At 39.3% G+C, this 12,052-nt stretch overlaps 1 non-coding gene across 1 annotated transcript; it reads right to left on the reverse strand.

Moving 5' to 3' along the window:
• Positions 1 to 3,645: 3,645 nt before the first annotated feature.
• Positions 3,646 to 3,751, reverse strand: LOC145573336 (small nucleolar RNA R71). The gene has a single exon (XR_014097384.1). It is a non-coding gene; the product is annotated as a small nucleolar RNA R71 (small nucleolar RNA).
• Positions 3,752 to 12,052: the final 8,301 nt, after the last annotated feature.

The following is a 12,052-nucleotide window of genomic DNA, read 5'->3' on the forward strand; positions in this document are numbered from 1 at the left end:
TGGAGTCACATTCACCCGTATTGGCCTCTACTCGATTCTTGTAATGAAAAGTAATTTTTGCGATCTCAAAGGCATACGAACAAAGATTCAATTTGCTCCTAACTAAATTAGGCTAAATTGGTTAAATATTAATGCAAACATATTCTAAAATATTAGTGATCACTTTAATTAACAACAAGATTAAAAAAGGAACCTATACGGGTCGTCCAAATTAGCTTATTAGGCGTTATGTTCAATTATATATTCCCTTTAACATGCAATATGGTGATCAATAAAATATAATAGAACCAAAATTAATATTGGAAGAAATTTAACCATGATATTGTTAGTCAAATTAAATAATAATAAACCTAATCATGATACTAGCAATAAAGATAATAATAGGAGTAATTAAGTGAATTAATTATTCACGTTCCGCTCTTCTTTAATTCGCTACATCATGAATAAATTTTTAGTAAATTCAATAAATATATAAATCAAATTTAAATTAAATGGAAGAAAAGAATAGTTAGGTCCAAACCCTAAGCCAATTCTACCTTTCACGCATTGGTTTAAGTATAGAACTTCGGGTGTTGTACGGACTCCGGGGAGAGCTTAAGGGATTTATGGTAAGAAAATAGGGAAGGCTAGTGTTTATTATAGAGAATAATAGAAAGAGAGAATGATTTGGTGTATAAGAGAGAAAAAGAAAAGGATTTGGTGCCTCGAAACTTGAGAAATCAGGTTCGTATTTATAGAGAAGATATGAGGGGTGAGGTAAAGAACCCTAGAATTGAAGCGCCGTGAAAGAAAAAAACACCCTAGAAAATTATCTTTTCATGGTGAAAAATATCGTGACACGGTAAAGAGTACCTGACACGTCATAATTTGACGCGGTGCGGCAATTTTGCCCTGAAGCGTTAAATTCTAGTTTTTACGCATTTTTCAAACTATTATAACATTTGATCCGTAACTTGGATTAAGGCATATATTATGTCGTTGGACAGGTTATCAAGTCTACTTTCTAACCAAATTGAAATTAGGTCAAATATATATATATATATATATATATATATATATATATATATATATATATATATATATATATATATATATATATATATATATATATATATATTATAAAGATATGGTCGTTTTACTTCAAGGGTGTCGGTTTTGGGTAAAGTTTAGTGTTCTGCTCATATTTTCTTCGTTTTAAATCGGAATTTGGCTTATGATATACCGTTGGAAACCTTATTTCAAGTTCTATCCAACAAAATATTAATTGAATCAAATTTATAGTACCACCAAATTATTTTAGCTCATTCTTTTGTGTAGACACAAATTGAAGGAAATAAGTTATGGTCTAGGGAAATGGGCTAAGAATTGGGTTGGTTGATGAGTGTCATTTATGGCACTCTTAGGCTAGGTTTTCTTTATAGTTTTACTCTCATTTTTAGTCCTTTTTGCCGTGTTTTTATATAATAATGCTTGCTTTGCGTATTTGTGTGTAAGTTTAGAGAAATGCATGTTTTTAATTGTTTTCTTGTCATTTTGTTCATTTCTCGACTATTTCTCTCGCTTCTTTGTTTCCTTGACTTTGTTTAGTAGGAGTGTTGAGTTTCTCGAGGTTTGATAACCAAGTAGAAAGCTCGAGCGCATTCAAGAAAGTTGATGGAGCTAAGTTCGGGATTCCAAATATGCAATTCCAGCTAGCTCCGCAAGCTCGAGGGCCTTGGAAACAATGCTTTGGCTTGAGGTGTTCAAGTGCTTAGAAGATAAAGGAGCTTCCCTTCGCACGATCATCACCTCGAGTGCGCCAATGATAGGGATGCTCGGGAGCGCGAAGATTGATCGAGCAAGCGAAGGAGGCAAGACCACGAGCACCAAGCAGGGGTGCGCGCGCACGGCACAAGGGGTGCGTGCGCGCAGACCCACCTGTGCGCGTGCGCGGCCTGGTGGTGCGCACGCACCAGGCGCCCCGCCCCCTTCGGTCGATTCTTCTATTTATACCCTTAGACTTTTCCTTTTTTTGGGGACGAATTATTTTTGTACTTAACACTTATTTTCCAGATATAGTAGAGAGAGATTGTAGAGAGAGAAGCTTAAGATTACTTTATTGTACTTGAATTTTGATCTTTGATTTTAACTTGATCTTGGATTTCTTCTTCACATCAATGAAATTTTGTGAGATTTCTTTCCTTTGAATTTACTTTTATTGCAATTTCCTTTAATTCTTGAATGTTTGATTTGAATTTCATTCTTTGCTTTAGAATTTGTTGAGAAATTGAATTCCTTCTTGAGTAAATTTGGAATGAATATGATTGTGATTGAATTTGTTTTGTTTTTTCAATTTTACCATGATTAGTGAGTAGATTAGTTGCTAGGGAGAAGGGGAAGCATGATTAATTGATAATTTTTCCTAGTTGATGATACTTTATTGATTGAATTGTTGTAATTAAATTGGTTGACATAGTTGTGCATGTGATTAATTGGACTAGGAGTGATCAACCTATAAGATTAATCTAGATTGCATTGCAAATTTCAATGACATGAACCCTAGATTTGAGAATTGCTTTAATTGATTGAATTTTATTGTGATTTTCCTAGTTAGCCATTCATAGTGAACCCTAGCTTGGCTTATAGGAGATAGCTCTTGAATTACATTGATTGCAACTATTGTTTGTCCTTTGCAATGTTTGAATTGATTGACTGATCTTTCAATTAGCATAATCATTGAGCTTGCATGTGGAACCTATATCCCTAGTGTTTAGTATATTGAATTTCTTGATTTATCTAGCTTTCTCGATATCTTAGTTACCAACCATATCTTTCTACAATCTTCAAAGTAGCTTGACCTAGGCTATAGCTTGCACCTACACATTCCTTTGGGTTCGACCCTTGACATACCATATACTCGTATTAGGTTGGTCGAGTGTTTATAAATTTTGTTTGACTCAAGGAAAGGGTGGCAAACGACCTACTTTTCCCTACGTCAAAAAATGGCGCCGTTTCCGGGGAGTGATATTGGTGCTTTTGTTATAGTTGTTGAGTCTATTTCATCTTTAATTGAAAATAAAAAAAAAATTCTTTTAGGCTACACTTGTTGTCGTGCTACTAACCATTTCTTTTGAGATTTTATGCATAGAGCACGTGGTCGTTCACTAGTGCTATTTGATCCGGAAATTGAGAGAACTATTGCAAGGTTAAGGGGTGCTAGATGATCTTTGAGCCCTAGCATTTTCAAGTAAAAAAGAGCCACAACAAGAGGAACAAGCAAGGATGGGAGAAAATCCAAGGGTGGCGTTGAAAGAATTGGGGATTCCCGGTGCATATAGATTTGAGAGTGGAATTGCTCCACCAACAACACTGGCAAATGACTTGAAATAAGGCCGGCAATGATCACCTTGATAGAGAGGTGACAATTAAGTGGGGCCAAGCATAAAAGCCCGCTAAATCATCTCAAGGAGTTCGAAAAGTATAGCAATACTATCAAGGTGAATGGAATTTCCCAAGAATTCATCCCCCTCAAGCTATTTCCCTTTTCACTCATAGGGCGTGCCTTGGAATGGCTAGACAAGGAGGTCAAGCCGAATTCTCTAAGGACATGGGATGAAGTGACCAAGGAGTTTCTATCCCGTTTCTATCCACAAAAGAAAACGGTGGAGGCTAGAGCTTTGATTCAAGGTTTCAAGCAAAAGCCTAGTGAGAGTCTCTATGAAGCATGGGAGAGATACAAAAATTATCAAAGAGAATGTCCTCACCACGGAATTCCTACCTACCAAATTATTCAAATTTTCTATGGAGGTCTTAGTCCTCAAGGAAAATCATGTTTAGATTGAGGAGCCGGAGGTCTTATCATGAACAAAACGGATGAGGAATTGGTAGACATAATTGAAGACGTAGTGAGGTATTATAGAGATTGGAAAGATGGAGAAAGAGAGTCAACTAGAAAAAGTAGCTCTTCGGTGTACTCGGTTTATCATCTAAATGCAATCAACAATTTATCCTCACAAATGACAAACTTGGGGAAAGAGATGTCCGCTATCAAGGTGAAGTTCGAAAGTACTACCTACCAAGTTTCAAGTCTTCTCTCCCAATCTAAGGGGAAAGGTATGTCTTCTAATTCTCAACCCCCTCTCTCTTCTAGTAACATGCCTAGTGGATGCTTGTTTTGTGATTATTGTGGATCATATGATCATGATGTTTCTAATTGCCCTCATGCATGTATGGATGTTTGTGATGATCAAGACGGAAATGTGAATGAGCATGTGAACTATGTGTCAAATAATAATGATTCTAGGTTTGAGAATCTAAGAGGTCAATGGAATAGGAATTACAACAACCATGGCAATTTTAACAACTACAACCAAGGTAATAGGAACCATGGGAACCAAAATTCCCGAGGTAACTATAACAACCAAGGTTATAGTGGCCAAAATCATAACTGAAATTATGGTAATCATAACCAAGGTTATGGTAACCATAATCAAGGTAGAGGTAATTGGAACAATCAAAATAGGGGAAATTTTCAAAAAATTCTCAAAGGGGTCCCCTACCCAATTTTGCTCCAATGACCCAAAATGATAATTCCTATGCTCAATCCTCTTATTCTTCTCATAAAACCAATTTGGAAGAAATCATTAAAAATCAAACAAAGTTTTTGAACACTTACATGGCCGTAAGTGACAAGAAATTTAATGAAATGATGACTCATAATAAGATGCTTGAAAACCAAATTTACCAACTTGCTAATGCTTTAAAAGACCATGCTAGTCCTTCTTCTTTACCTTCCCAAGGCCTAGATCCCAAGAGACCGGTCAATGCTATTGTCACAGGGAGTGGTAAGGTTCTTGAGGAGAGTTTGCCTAGAAAGAGTGAGACCAAAGAGGCCACAAAAGAGGTTTTAATAGAAGGTGAGAGAGATGGTGCATCTTTGAGTGAGATTGAGATTGAGAAGCCTAGTGAGGTGAGAGTGGAGAAAGAAATTGTGAAACCCAAGCTTCCTTATCCACAAAAATTCATGAGACACAAGTTAGATGAACAATTTGGAAGATTCATTGACATGCTCAAGCAACTTCACTTTTCTCTACCATTTACCGAAATTGTCACCCAAATGCCCAACTACGCAAAATTCCTCAAAGATATTTTGAGCGGTAGGAGGACTTGTGATGGTGTAGAGACGGTGAACTTGACCGATAATTATAGTGCGATCATAATGAACAAGATGCCACCTAAGCTAAAAGACCCTGGTAAATTTTCCATCCCTTGTGCCATTTACAAAATGCAAATTGAGAATGCCATGTGTGACCTAGGAGCTAGTGTTAGCCTTATGCCATATTCGGTGTACCAAAGACTTGAGCTAGGGGAACTTTTACCTACTAACATCACTTTGTAATTGGTCGATAGGTCAATTAAGTTTCCTAAGGGTAAGGTAGAGAATGTTCCTTTGAGGGTTGGGAAATTTGTTATTCCGGTGGATTTTGTGGTGCGTGAGATAGACAAGGATGCTAGCATTCCTATCATTATAGGGAGACCATTCCTTGCTACTTCGGGTGCTATGATAGATGTAAAAAGTGCTAAAATTTCACTCAAAGTAGGGGATGAGGTGATAGAATTTGACTTGAATGATAATATGAAGTATCCAAGTTCTTCCTTAGAAAATTGCATGTTGATTGATTCTCTTGATCATGTTGTGTCTTCTATGCACGAGCAATTGCTCACTTCTAACGATGCTCTTGAGAATGTTTTGTTGAATAAGAAAAAGAAAGGTGCTCCTAGCAAGGAGATGGCTTTGTATGAAGATGTGCTCAATGGAAGCCTTGAGGATGTTGAAGAGCAAATGTGCATGAGCATTTCTAGCCAACAAGCGTTGCAAGTGGCTACATCAAATGAAGGTAAAGGTGTGCCAATGGTTGAGCTCAAACCTCTTCCATCACACCTTAGGTATGAATTCTTGGGACCCAACTCCACCTATCCCGTGATTGTTAGCTCTTCTTTGAGTGAACGCCAAGCTCAAGAGTTGTGTGATGTCTTGAGAAAGCACCAAGGTGCTTTGAGTTACCATTGATGACCTCAAAGATATAAGCCCCGCCTTATGTACACATCACATAACCCTTGAGGAGGGTGCTCTACCTTCTATTGAGAGATAATGAAAGCTACATCCCCAAATGGGAGAAGTAGTGAAGAAGGAGATCACCAAAGTTTTGGATGCGAGAATTACATTCCCCATCTCAAATCTAGGTGGGTCTCCCCCGTTCATGTTGTCCCAAAGAAAGGAGGCATGACCGTCGTCGAGAATGAGAAAGGTGAGCTCATTCCGACGAGGACGGTCACGGGATGGAGGATGTGTATAGACTATAGACATCTAAACACGTCAACCAAGAAAAATCACTTCCCCCTTCCTTTCATTGATCAAATGCTTGAGAGACTAATGAGGCACAAGTTCTATTGTTTTCTTGATTGTTATTCGGGATTTTTCCAAATCCCTATCCACCCGGATGACCAAGAGAAAACAACCTTCACTTGTCCCTATGGAACGTTTGCTTGTAGGAGAATGTCGTTTAGCCTTTGTAATGCTCCCACAACATTTCAAAGATGCATGATGAGTATATTTGGAGATATGCCGGAGGAGGAAATGGAAGTGTTTATGGACGATTTCTTCGTAGGAGGTGTTTCATTTGAGGCATGTCTTGAAAACCTTGAGAAATGTTTGGCAAGGTGTGAGAAGGTGAACTTGGTTTTGAATTGGGAGAAGTGTCACTTCATGGTGGAGGAAGGCATAGTTCTTTACCATAAGATTCCTCACAAGGGGATAGAGGTGGACAAAGCAAAAATTGAGGTTATTGAGAAGCTTCCACCTCCGGTTAATGTGAAAGGAATGAGATCTTTCTTAGGACATGCCGGGTTTTATAAAAGATTCATCAAGGATTTCTCGCTCTTTGCAAAGCCCCTCAATGATCTTCTTCAAAAGGATGCCGAGTTTGTATTTGATGATAAGTGTTTGGAGGCATTCAATAAGCACCAAGATGGGATTTACCTTTTGAATTGATGTGCAATGCGAGTGATTCGGACATTGAAGGTGTCTTGGGTTAAAGAGTGGAAAAGAAGCTACATGTGATCTATTACATGTCCAAGACTCTAAATGGTGCTCAAAGGAACTACACCACAACGGAAAAGGACTTTTTTGGCGTTCATGCTTTTAAAAAGTTCCGTTGTTATTTGTTTGGCTCCATGACCATTGTCTTCACGGATCATGCGACTCACAAGTACCTTTTTGCCAAGAAAGAATCCAAGCCTAGGTTGATCCGATGGGTGCTCGAACTTCAAACTTTTGATATTGAGATTAGGGATAAGAGAGGAGCGGAAAATATTGTGTCGGATCATCTTTCTCGTCTTGAACATTCTCAAATTCATGATGATGGTTCTCCAATTGAGGATAAGATGCTTAATGACTTTTTATATGCTATTGAGGCAAAGGAGCCCCCATGGTTTGCCGACTTAGTGAACTTTATTGCATGTGGGGAGTTTCCACCTTCCTTTTCTAAGAATCAACGAAAGAAGCTCAAAAGAGAAGCAACACACTATGTGTGGGATGATCCCATCTTGTACAAGCAAAGAGTCGATGGCTTACTTACACACCGTGTTCCAAATGAAAAGGTGCCTAGTGTTTTGAAGATGTGCTACTCGGATCCGAGTGGTGGCCATATGGGTGGTTCTAAAACTGCCACAAAGATTCTTCAAAGCGGTTGATGGTGGTCGCATCTCTTCAAGGATTCATGGGGTTTGTAAAGATATGCGACCGTTGTCAACGAGTTGCGAATATCTCTAAGCGAAATGAGATGCCTCAACAACGTATTCTTGAATTGGAGGTATTTGATGTATGCGGAATTGATTTTATGGGATCATTTCCCTCATCTTTTGGGAATCAATACATTCTTGTGGCAGTGGATTACGTGTCTAAATGGGTTGAGGCCATTTCTTCCCCAACTAATGACCACCATGTGGTAATGAAGTTGTTCAAGAAGGTCATTTTTCCAAGGTTTGGTGTACCAAAGGCGGTGATAAGTGATAATGGTTCTCATTTTATTCACAATGCCTTTCAAAAGATGTTGCAAAAGCATGGAGTTAATCAACGATTTGGCCTTCCATATCTTCCTCAAACAAGCGGCCAAGTTGAGGTTTCCAATCGTCAAATCAAGTTAATCCTTGAAAAAACGGTTGCAAGAAATAGGAAGGATTGGTCGGACAAGTTGGATGATGCTCTTTGGGCTTATAGAACGGCTTTTAGGACACCTATAGGTACCACTCCATACCGCCTAGTCTATGGAATATCATGCCATCTCCCGGTAGAACTCGAACACCGTGCTTTGTGCACAATCAAGAAGATAAATTTTGATTTGGCAAGTGCGGGGGAGAAAAGGTGGTTAGATCTTCATGAGCTAGAGGAGCTTCGATTTGATGTTTATGATTGTGCTAGTGTTTACAAACTCGTTCCAAGGAAACTCGTGATAAGCTTATTGAGAAGAAAGAGTTTTGTGTTGGTGATAAAGTTCTTCTCTACAATTCGAAAATGATGTTGTTTTCAGGAAAGCTCATGTCAAGATGGAGCGGTCCTTACTTGGTTAAGAATGTCTTTCCTAGTGGTGTTATAGAGGTTTTAATGATGGATTCTTCGTCTCCATTTAAAGTCAATGGCCATCGACTCAAGAAGTATTTTGATGGTGCCTTTACTAGCCTTATTCACATATTGCTTCCCTAACAACCACCTTAATAGGTGGAGAACGTCGAGCTATGACGTTAAACAAGCGCTTCTCGGGAGGCAACCCGGTTTTCTAACCCTTTTCTTATGATTTTTCAATTCTCTATATTTCTTTTATTTTTGAGAACTTTTCTTATTCTTCTTTGTTTTCTTGATTTTAGGTACCATGAGATTGGATCGATGAAAATTTCCAACAATTTCGGTGCTTATTCAAGGTTTCATGAGGTTTGGTTAAGCTTAGGTGAAGGAGTTCGTAGGATTACATGCTCTCGTGTTTGAGTTTTCACGAATTTTTATTTATGGTCGAGAGATTTTCGAACTTTTTTTGTGTGTGATTTTTAAGAGCTTGATCATGGCATTTGTTATCGCCGATAAGAGCGTAAACACGAGAGTATGTTCATGAGCGGAATTTTCTTGTTTGGTGCGCACGCATCATAGGTTGCGCGCGCGCACCACAGGGGTCAGATTTTTGGCTTTATTTTAGTGCGTCTCAAGCAATTTCAGCCCCCCCAAGACCTTACCTGGTGCGCACGCACCACCTGGCTGCGCGCACGCACCAAGTAGGCCAGCGTTTGTGGCTTGTGTTGTAACCCCAAACACGCAAAGCAGCCCAGCCCCTGCCGAAGCTGGTACGCACGCACCAACCCAACTTTGCGCACACACCAGCAATAGCAACAGCGCCCCCCTATTTCGTGCCCTCTTCTCCCTAGTTCAACCCTTATTTCCTCCTTTCTCTCTCCCCAACTTCCCCTTCATTCCTCTACTCTCTTATTTCTCATCAAACCCTTCCTATTCCTTTGCAAATTCAAGCAAATTCATCCTTTTCTTTTCAAAACATCACAAAATTACATTAACCACAATCAAATGTTTCAAAAAAAAAAAAATTACTGAAATTTCGAAAATTTGGAGCTATATTCGAATTTTTCAGGGTTTGTGTTGGTGCTTGGAGCTTGTCTCTAAGTGTTTTATTTAGTCTATATTCTTCATTTGTGCAATTTTCAAGTGATTAAAAGCTTCATTGAAGTATAATTTCTCACTTTCTAGTCATCTTCTTCCTCATTCTTGAAGCTTGAAACTCTTGTTTTTGCTTTCATGGTAGAACTCCATTGTTTGTTCTTTTAGCTTGTCATTTGTTTTGAATGATGTTATTGGATGTTAAATTGAAGCTTTTTCATGATGAATTTGTATACCTTGCTTGAATCCTTGAATCACCATTGTTGGTCATTTTCTCTCTCATGGGTATTCTATATGATAGTTTCATTTCTTTCATAATTCAATGCTTTGGGATTAATTTGCTCATAATGATTCATGATTTGGTCTCTTATGTCCAATTTTGCCTTTACTTCAGGACTAGTTCCTTCAAGCTTATCTCTCAATATTCATGGCATAGTTCATGTGTGACCATTTCTTGTTTCATTTTTGAATAAATAATGTTTGTGCTTGAGTTTAGAGCAATTTCTTTTGAATCTTCTTGTACAATGATAATTGTAAATCAATTGCTCATGAATTGTTTTGCTTCTTGTAGATGTCCCCTATTCATCATAAGAAGCGTGCTAGAACAAGTTCAAGCAAAGCTAGGCACGTTATTCCACCTCCTCCCGAGGTGGTAGAAACATACGACATTGAATTCCCTAAGGAATTACATTGGGATCGGTTCAAGCATTTATCCAAGAGGAAGCTCAAGTCAAAAAGATTCTATGATCAAACAACAACCAAGCTACTTGGAATTGATGATGACGTTCGCTACCTAGCCAAGAACCTCGGTCTCTTAGAGTTCTTAGATTTGAGCACCCCTACCTATGCTAGGGTGACGTATGAGTTTCTATCATCCCTTAAAGTGGTCCGAGAGTCAAGGTGTGATTCTTCAAGAACTTTAACCTTTCAACTTTTCAACAATGATCATCGGTTATCGGAGTCACAACTTTGTTCCTACTTTCGGTTTCCTTGGGCCGTCGATGAAGACCATCTTGTCTATCCGGCCAATGGTAAAATGACTAGCGACCATGGATATGATGAACTCAAGTGGTGGCGGCGTATCTCCAATGAAAGGAAATATGAGCCTCAAACTTCCAAGTCCGCGTCGATCGTTCGTCCTATGCCCTATGTTCTAGGACTCTTTGGGTGCTTTTTCCCGTGAGGAACTTGGTTGGCTAAGGATTACCGACCAAGAGTCGCATGAGATCGAGCTTATAGATTTCACTCAACATTTGATCTACCGAATTTTAGACATCCGAGATGGTGTTTCGCTTTCGGGGAGCATCCAAATTGGAGGCATGATCTCTATCCTCGCTCTTTGCCTCAATGACTCATATAAAGATTTGCTATGCGAGCTCCATCTGATAGTCGACCCTCGAGAGAGGACACCTTCTCATTTCCTCAATGTTTATTCCCTTGTCAACAAAAGTTCCTTGTTCATACCAAGAAGCATAATATTTTCACATGGAAGGTGTCCCGAGTAAAGGATTGGTTCTTGATTCCGAGTAAGGAGGCTACAAACCATAAGACAAAGACAGATTATTTGACTTGGAGACCTCAAAGATGCAAGAACCGCCTCCAACGATGTCCTCTCGACAGACTTCCAAGCTTTACCCCCGGTTGAACGGGGAGGTACTCCTATCCCTCCTTCTACTTCTTCTTTTACATTTGATTTATCTACTATTCATGCCAAGTTAGATTCCATAACTAATGTCTTGTTTTCCATGCCTTTGGGGCGTGATTCTTCTCTTGGCTATGATTTTCATGCTAATCAATTGTATGACTATCATGTGAGGAGGGGAGAGATTGAACCTTACTTGACCTACCCATACTTCCCGGTCCAACAAGGACCTATCCCTCAATTGGAACCCTTTGACCCTACCGTGGGGCCTAGACCTTGTTACCCCTATTGGGAGGGTCCTCATATCCCTCCTAGTGCTATCATGGGCACCACCCTGGCCACTTACGACTATAAGCGACCCGGTGGATGCGATTATACATATGATCCTGCGAACCCTATGCCTTTCACGAACCCCGAGACTTTTGGTAGGTGGCGATTATCGGGAGAGCTGGTTTTGGATGATTAGTCTCATTTCTTCGCGATAGACCGTGCTAGGAGGGAGGGGAGGTTTGAGGGGAAAGCTCCTATAAAGGTGAGTGAGATGGCTAGCTCGGTTCATGTCTTAGAGACCGGTTCATGTCTTATATGATGTTCTCTTTTGCCTATATGTTATTCGGTTTAGAGTTTGGGGGGTAGTTCATTCTGAGCTTGGGGGTGATTTATGTTGTTTGTGTGCTTCACTGTTTCCCTCCTCGCTTTTGTAGTTCACTCTTGGT

Source organism: Chenopodium album, chromosome 12, assembly GCF_948465745.1.
Source record: "Chenopodium album chromosome 12, dcCheAlbu1.1, whole genome shotgun sequence".
NCBI lineage: Eukaryota > Viridiplantae > Streptophyta > Magnoliopsida > Caryophyllales > Amaranthaceae > Chenopodium > Chenopodium album.